We start from the raw sequence: 8,997 nt of genomic DNA on the forward strand, positions 1-8,997 counted from the left end.
AACTAGATGATCATTGTGGTCCTTTTCAACCCAGGCCATTCTGTGGTTTTATGGTTCTATGGAAGAAATAGTTTTCCACTGTTAATGAATTCTGTTAGAGCCCCTGAACATAACTATATGTATTTTTTTCCTCAAAGCCCAGCTTACTCAGAGTAGCATACCATTTCTGCTAATTTGTCTACTCTTTGTTTGCAAAATAAGCAATAATAGTGATAACTGTGAAGTATCATAATCAATAACTTAAAGCACATTTTTCCAAATGCACTGTGATTCATTAGCACAAAACTGGGTTAAAGTTGGGCTCGTAGAGCCCAAATGTGTGCACATGGGTGGTAGGAGTCCTATCCACAACCCCATGAAAGCAGTGTGTGTGCTCTGAGTTTCCTGGGCCCCCTTCATGGTAAAAGGGGAAGAATGAGCATCTCCATAAGTAAGAAACTTTCCTTAGCCTGGCTTCCCATGCAGGAATCCTTTCCTCTCCATGGACCATGGAGGGGAGATTACAAACCTATTACAATTTGAATGGTTGATGCTACGGGAGAATAACCTCAGTACTGATTTGTTTCATCCAGATACCCATGACTCCAGCATGGTTCTGTCCAAGGCAGCAGATCCAAATTCTCACTGTGAATTTCAAACAACGTGGGAGTATAAAACAAGGTACCTTTCCAAGACAATTTCTCCTAAGAACCCCATCTTATATTTGAACAAAAATTGCAAATTGGGATTAAACAAAACTAGGAAACTGTCACAACAGCGAGGTACTGCCCAGACCCCCTCTAGGGAAAGCAGACACAAAAGAAGCAAAAGTTCATTATATATATTTGTGTATTTCTGCAAATATCATCCTCTCCAAAAGCAAGAGTGGTTTGAGGATTTGGAGTTCCCTCCTATGTTCTTATTCACCACTGGACTGCTTCAGAGAAAAATACAGAAACTCACCAAGTTCCCTGCTGCTCTGCATGCCCACCTGTAATGTGATCTGTGCAGTTAAATGAGATAATCTGATATTAAGGCAGTCGAGCTAAAAGGCAAGGGGATCAAAGCAGACTGCTTTATCAGCCTCTTAGGGGCTTGCAGTGGATTTTACAGAAACGCAGTCTTATACCTTCTTTTAGCTCATGGCAGTAAAAGAAAGAACAAATTAGAGGGATTTCTCAACCACTGATGTTTGACTGAGAGAAGGATTCTATTCCCTCTTTGACTGCAGGAACAAAGCAGTAGAACTACATCCCCCCCCCCTTCCCTCTCCTCCCCTGCCTCCCCATCTCCTGTCTGCTCTTCTTGGAAGAAACTGAAGAGAGGTTTTATATGTGACATCAGTGATATTTTTACTTTGGTAAAGGCAGCAATATCACCAAGACACAGCTGCAACTGTTTCTTTGCCCCCCTCCCTACCACCCCCACTGAGTTCAGTAGCAAATCTCTTAACAGGCACAAACAGCACAAATGCCAAGAAATGTGTCCTCGGTTATGCCATGTGCATCTGCTGAATTTGAGACTTACTTTCAGAGGAATTAAAATTAACATGTATTCCCTCAGAATTTCAAGAGGAAGAACACCCTGCTTAGTCACCAACATGAAAGAAACTGCACAGCAAGCTGATTCAGAACACCAGCTTCACTTAACATTTAGTGAACATTTAGTTAACACTTTAACATTCAGGTTGTTTGACAAGACTTCCTTAGTTAGGTTCTATAGCACTGTGATGCTTCTTAATCAAAGGCAGATGCTGTATCAAGCTATCTTCTCCCTTGCATTGCTACCTGTTACCTTATTGACCCGAGTAAGTATTTTTTACCAGGTATTAATCAGCCTGCTCCTGCAGAGGAGGTCAAAGTTACTCAGCTGAAGCAGAGGAATACAGGCAGACTATTGGTTTTCCAGGCTTGCAGCTGGTAGGATGGATGTGGAAAAGCTGTAACTGGTTTCAGGGAGCAGCTATTTAGCAGTACCCGCTGCTCCAGTGTGTTTTCCCGTAGTAGATCACCGTAGATCACTTTGCTGTGATAATTATTTTATTATTATCCTCTGATTCAGAAAAGAGCTGAGTATAGCAATCTTTTTCTTAAATAGTACACCTTCCTTCCTCCCTTCCTTCCTCCCTTTTCTTATATAGTATACTTCCTTCCTTCCTCCCTCCCTTCCTTCCTTCCTCCCTTCCTTTCTCTCTTTGTTTTCCCCAAGACTTCAGAGAATTTTATTCCCAAATAACATGCTTTGCTAACTGCTGTACAGAACTTAGCCTCAGCCCATTTGGGAGGATGTGGAAAGCAGCTCTTTGCCCATTTCCCACAACTGTGGGAAAACTGGGGCAGAAAGACAGCACCTGTAGAGGCAGCCTCATAAATTTGAGAACATACAGCCATTCACATCACCTCAGAACAAAGCACTGGCAGGTAATCTGTAAGGAGAGTATATAAGATGACTGGTGAAAATGCATTTTCACATTTTCTAAAGTATTTATAATTTTATGAAAGCATATAATATTCCCACCTGATCATTCCTTTTCCAAAGTGAAGAATCATAGTCACTGTCTCTCCAGTGTTCCCATCAGTGTTGACATCTTTCTATATAACATTTCTACTTGCACAGGCCAGAGCTGTGGAAAGCACATGGTTTGTGAGCCTGGCACAATGATTTCTGTTTTGTTCTCAGTTGATCCTGATTATTCCTAATAATCTGCTTGCCTTTTGTGGCCACTGTCAAGCACTGACTTGACATTTGGAGCCAATTACTTGCTGTCTGGTAACTCTTAACCCCAATTCTCTTTTCAGAGACTGGATTTCTGTAGGTTTTGGCCTATGTACAGCTCAGAGGCACTGAATGGGCAGAGAAGCTGACATTTGGTTGCAGCCACACAAAGTGTTTTTTTGGCTTGTGATTGCATGGCCAGCCTGACAGAGATGATGTGGTAAGTGGCTTCCAGCAACATGACAGTGCGTGAGACTCAATCAGCACAAAGCAGCAAGCAGAGCTGCAGAGAGACAGGTAAAGAGGCCACCTGTTAAGTAGGGATGACCAGCTCTTGGCTGTCAGAGGTGCACCGTTACTCAGGATCTTCATGCAAACATCAGCAGAAGAGATCTGGGCAGCAGCCACTTGCCAGGGAGGTGACATTCAGGATGCCCTTTCTGTCACCCACCAAAGCAGCTGAGGGGCTCCAGTTACAGAGCAGGGGAGTGGGGTGGGCAGGCTATGAGGCCTCCGGGAAAGACAGAGAAGAAAGAGAGCAAGTGGCAAAAGGGGGAGGGGAGGGGGGGAGGGAAGGAAAATTAGGGTTAGGTGCATAATATTAGAACTAGCAACAACTGCATCCTAAAAAAGAGGGCAATGAAGTTATATCTTCCTTTGCTGACACTCAGACAGATGCACAAATCCCACTTCTAGGCAGGTTTCAGTGCTGTAATTGGAAATATACTGGTACTGGAATTTGTATAATCCTGTTCTCCTTAAATGTTAGACTTTTCAAGGTTAGAACACTGTAAGATCTTCTGAGTGCCATGGTCACAGCAGCGCAGTTACCTATTTAGCAGAATATTTTCTAAACTAACTTCCTATGTTGCAGAAAAGTTCCTTTTGCATCTTCAGGAAATTTGCCAACAGACTCATTTTATCCATGGTGATCAACATAAACATTTCCTTAACTGTTTTCTGTATCCACCTGACTGACAGAGAGAAGCATACACGTCTCTGCTCCCTTTGAACTGCACATTAGCTGCACAAAACAGACCAGCTGGTGGTGTGTCAGTGATGGTGCTGTGTCACCAGACAGCCAGCAGCCAAGGTGCCTCATGTGGGAGAAGAGCAGCTGAGGGGGTCTGGCAGTGCTTACTTTCCCTGTTCTGTTGTAATTACCTGCTTTTATTATGTGGTGTGGTAATTATCTCACTTTAAGTCTTCTAGGGACAGATGTTTCTCTCTGAATGTCTTGTCACAAAGTACTTGAGAAGGTTTGAGTTTATGCCAAAGGAGAAGTGAACACTGAGCCCAAAGGAAGAGAGAAAGTTGCTTAACATCTCAAACAGGACCATGGCCTGAGAAAATGTATCCCAAATCTGCCGCCTAGAATCAGAGAATCACAGAATGGCCTGGGTTGAAAAGGACCTCAAGGATCATCTAATTTCAACTCCCTTGCCATTGGCAGGGTCACCAACCACTAGACCAGGCTGCCCAGAGCATCTCAAGGTGCTGTGCCAAATTCACTCAATTACCGCTTTGTTGAACAATACAGGTGTATGTTGCCTTCCTTCCAAGTTAGTCCCTCAGATTCCTCAAAGTGCCCTGCTGCTGAAGTTGACCAATGCCTTCCCAGTTGTGGGGTCTCAAAGCAGAGCCATCCCCTGAGCCTGCACTGCTCTCTGCCTCGTGTATTTGCTAAGCCTGCTGTTTGCCCCTTAGTGCTTCAGTTCCAAACCCTCTATGTACACAGAATTGTATTTCTCCAAGCAGCACTGTGCTGACCTTAGGGAGCTGCTGGCATGTGGAGATGGTGGTGCCCACTCTGCTGGAGCTGTAAGAGCACTGCTCTGAAGCCTTAACAGCAAAACCTGGGTTCTGTGGGATTTCCTTCTCTCTTGGGGCTCCTTACTATGAACTACTGAATATGGCTTTACTGACAGAGTGTCTAAAGTGAAATGTTTTCAACCATTTGTTCTGCTAGAACTGAATTGCTACTGTTGTGCTCAGGAGGTCTCCTGCAGTCCACACAGTCCACACAGGACAGCAGCTCTATATCAGCCCATCAGCTGCATCTATTTTAAACTTTCTCTCAGAGGTCCTTGTTTATGGCCACTATGAACTGATGTTTTTCTCAAGACCTTTGCACAAGCCCTGATCAGATGACAGGCATCCTGACTCCACAAATAGAGTGAGAATGCAAAATGACCCTCATTCTCCATAAAGCAGTGAGCAATTCATCTTCCATTTTCCTCACATCAGTGTCCCACTTTGGTCCTGATCATACAGCAGGCTTTATAGCACTGTCTTTTTTTTTTCCCAGCCTCTGCTCCTCCTGCACACATCCTCCCTGGCTCAGATCACTGATTTGGTCCTTTCCCCATTACATGCATAAACTCTCCTTCCTGGCATCCCTCAAAGCTGCTCAGCCTCTGCTCCATTCTCCTCCTCCGCTGTGTTTGTTGTTTTCCTTCTCATCCTATTCTTCAGCTGCCAAAAAACGCACATGCAAAGGAGGCAGCCACAAGCTGGGCTTCCTTTTCACTTCACATGGCCCAGGCAAGCCAAAAGGTCAGACACCCGTGGGTTAGATGGTCATATGTAGATAATCATTTTAGTGTTTACCAATAATTTATCTTCCTGTTTCCTCTGACCGTTCTTCCTTCAACCTAATGCTCACTTGTCATTTCTCCTACTCCCACATCCTCTACAATCTTCTCACTCCTCTCTCTTCCTTCACACACACACATCTTGCTCTCCCCATCCTTGTCTCCTCCCTGCTCTTCCCAGCACAATTTCAAACTCCCTTCAGCACTTCAGCACTGCTGTTACTCATACTTTGTCTCTCTTGTTTTCCAGTTTATTAATTTTTTCAGCAACAAGAGCTGCATTACAGTGCATTTCGTGACTCATATCACATGTCAAGCTCTGGGGCCCCAATTCAGTGTTTGATGTCAGCATGGCCTGCTCTTACTCCACCTGGCTGAGAGAGAATGTGGCTCTCAGCAGTGTTGCCAGCCCTGAAGAAAGCTTGGAGCAAGTGCTGCTGCCTTCCTCATGATGGGAAGGGATTCATGGATTTGGGTTCTCATTCTGAGCAGCAAGAAGTGAGCTTTCACATTCACCGACTTTGTTTCTCATTGTTGATGTCAAGAGAAGTGATGCCCTCACCTATCCCAAGCTGATTCCCAGCTGAACACCAACAGTAGCTGTGCAGCAGCCATGCTCCTGGTGGCACAGCACATCCCAGCAGAGCAGGGCAAGCGCCCAGGTGCGGCGTTCACACGCTGCCATCCCACTGGCTTCAGAGGGGCCACTCCAGCCTGCTTCTGACTGTTAACATTTCAGCTGAGAAAGGAGCTGTGCCGGACGGAGCAAGACTTTCTGGGATAAGAATAGCATCTGCCATCTTAGGACACGGCACAGTTGTCCAGCTCCTGCACGGCAACACGTTGCAGTGAGATATAGAAGGCAAGCTACCCGCTGAGGAATGTCTTCGAGTGCTATTCATGGAGGCGTATCATCTACAGCAGCAGGCCTGGCCCCACGCAGGAGCCTTGCAAGGGGGTTATTTTGAGCTTTGGACACTGAGGATTGAAGGGAGACAAATGACAGTGATCCTCCTGGCACAGGCAACCTCCAGAGCTCTGTGCACAAGCCCCGCAGCCTGTCACCGCTTCTGGGGATGACGCTTGTGAAGCTGATGGGCGATGCGGTGGGACCTGAGAGCCCAGGAGATGGGAGCCAGGAGGGAGCTGAGAGTTCGCTGGGGACACAAGGGCAGGCCTCAGGCCCACCTGTCCCAGACTCAGGCACTCCTCTGCCTGCTTTGTTTTTGACCACGTGCCTGAGAGCATCGGCAGGTAACTCTGTGCAGGTGAACACTGTGATCAGAGGAGACACAGTTAGACTTACGACTTGATAGCTGCTTCATCTTCAGAGAGTTAGCTTCTCTTTCATTTTGTGCTTTTGGTGCTCTCTCTTTTTTATGTCTTAATAAATAATACTTAAAAAAAAAGTTTTGTTGCTTATATATATTAACTAAATTGCATAAATGGTTAAAGCAAACAGATATCAGGCTCTTTTACCTTTGAGTTTAAATGACAGGAAAACTTGAGGAAGAACTGTTATGCAAAAGAAGAAGACAACTGAGATAAACTTGCCAAAGGGATGAGAGTTCAGAATCATGTGGAAGGAGGGAAGACAGAATGGAGTGTTTTGGTTTCATCTGGAATGAAGTTAATTTTCTTCCTGGTAGCTGGTAAGGTGCTGTTTTATGGATTTAGGATGAGAATGACATTGATAACTGAAGTTTTAGTTACTGAGGAACAGGTAAGAATGGAGTAGTTTGGGACAGTGGAAGGTTTGGGACGGATATGCACGAATACCTCCAAAGGGGAGACTCCAAAATATCTCTGGGTACCTGTGCCAGTATTCAGCTCCCACACAGCACAGCAGTGCTCTCTGATGGTCAGACAGAGCTGTCCGGGTTTCAGTTTATGCCCAGCGACTCTTGTCCTGTCACTGGCACCACTGGGCTCTGTTCTTTTGCACTTTCCCCTCAAGTATTTACTTGAGGCACTGATGAAATCTCCCCAGGATAAAGGGAACAGTTTGTAACGGAACAAGAGTAATGGTGTGGTGGTGAAACTTAAACACTGGAGACAGGGAATCTTAAGGAACAGGCAGCAAGCCATGCAGTGTGAGCATGAAACAGCTGTAAACACATCAGTATCTGAAAAACAACCATGCTTTTGTCATTAAGGGCACCCACTGGCTCCCACATGCAAGCAACAAATGGGCAAATAGGATGCAAAATGCAGGTGGGCAGAGACAAACCCTGTGGAGCACAACTACTTCTGAAGCACGAGGAGCTGTCATTCCTCACACCTTAATATCCCCAGCAGCCTCCAGCAGTGAGCTGACAGATGATTTGATCCTCAGGTGCACCCTGTGAGAATATTTGAGTAACAGATTGAAACACCACAGGGTATGTGGTGGGACAAAGTGACGGTGCTGCAGCTCAGCAATTGTGTGCAACCGTGTGCTGTACAGCCTGATGCTGTGCCAGCTTCTCCGTTACAGAACCAAGAATCAGCACTCTGACTAAATGGTAAATAATTCCTTATATTCCTAGTTTCACTCATGCTCATTGCTCTCAGCTCATGTCAAGAAATTGGAGCGTCCGCCTATTCTCAGATAGCATCCCCCAGATCTATCTGCATTTGAGGAGAGGCTGCTGGGCAGTGATGCTGGCAGCTCCGGTGATTTGTATTTGTTATGTCTTTCACTGCCAATCAGCCCCTGCTCTTACTGCTTTTTAAAAGTGCCTGAAGCTAATAGAAGACACTTCATATTTTGAGGCCAATATCTGTCACTGATACTGACCACAGACACAAGCTGGTAAGTGTCCCTCTGCAATGCTTTTCAGCTTCATACCTTCATCCAGGATTCCTTCTTCTTGACCAGCTCTCCACTTGCTGTGATTGCTGCTAAGCACTGGATGACAGACTTTGCGTTCAGTCTTCCCTGCACCCAATTGTCCACTGCTGAAAGGAAGCATGGAGCAAAGCATTATACACCTGCAGAAAAAGCTTGGAAAGAAATGGGTCAAGAAGGTAAAAATTGGCAGCTCGTAGGCTTTTTGTTGGAGATAAAGGCCAAAGGGACAGATCTACTTATGTGATTAGGACTGACTGATTTTCACACTCTGCGAAGGGAAAAAGAACTACTGCAGAGAAGTGGTAGGGAAGCAGCAACCCAGTGTCATAGAGGGGGAGAACCAAAAGCTTGCGAGCAAAGCCAAGGAGATGCATGCTCTTTCCCTCCTCCTCTCTTCCACTCCTGTGCTCCACTTTTTGTCTTCTCTCCCTTTTTCCACCCTCTGCTTCCCTCTTTATTTCTCTCTTTATCACTCTTTACCTTATTTATTGCTGTTTAATACAGGACAGAACTTAATTCAAACCGAAACCATGTATTTTGGGGAAAATGTTCCTTTCAGCTCTGTTCTGAACCTACCTGCAGTTGCCTCAAGCCACATGCTGGTCTGCAAACCAGGCAGTATGTCCTACCTAACTGCACCCACCTTTTGCCGTGGTTCCTCTTATGGTGTTCAACTTCATGCTTAGACCAGAAATGCAGATATTGTGCCATACCATTATAGCACAGCAATTTAAAAATAAAAGCCAATTTCAGGAGACAGAGAAAGCAATCAAGAGCAGATTTTGCATCACCTAGAAACAAGGTAAGCACGCCTAATTCCACAGTACAATAACTGGGAGCCTGAGTAGAAAATCTGCAAGATGACACAGAACGAGG

General features: G+C 45.3%; 1 long non-coding RNA gene across 4 annotated transcripts in view; it reads left to right on the forward strand.

Annotated features, from left to right (window-relative positions):
• Positions 1 to 6,697, forward strand: part of LOC100543639 — a 10,061-nt gene extending 3,364 nt beyond the window's left edge. For all 4 annotated transcript variants that reach the window (XR_002120714.2, XR_795584.3, XR_795583.3 and 1 more), the window contains 4 exons: positions 573 to 660; positions 2,778 to 2,914; positions 3,899 to 4,188; positions 5,539 to 6,697. This is a non-coding gene — a long non-coding RNA (uncharacterized LOC100543639). The remainder of the gene's footprint in view (positions 1 to 572; positions 661 to 2,777; positions 2,915 to 3,898; positions 4,189 to 5,538) is intronic.
• The last annotated feature ends 2,300 nt before the right edge of the window (positions 6,698 to 8,997 follow it).

The sequence above is a fragment of the Meleagris gallopavo genome, chromosome 20 (assembly GCF_000146605.3).
Source record: "Meleagris gallopavo isolate NT-WF06-2002-E0010 breed Aviagen turkey brand Nicholas breeding stock chromosome 20, Turkey_5.1, whole genome shotgun sequence".
NCBI classification, from domain to species: domain Eukaryota; kingdom Metazoa; phylum Chordata; class Aves; order Galliformes; family Phasianidae; genus Meleagris; species Meleagris gallopavo.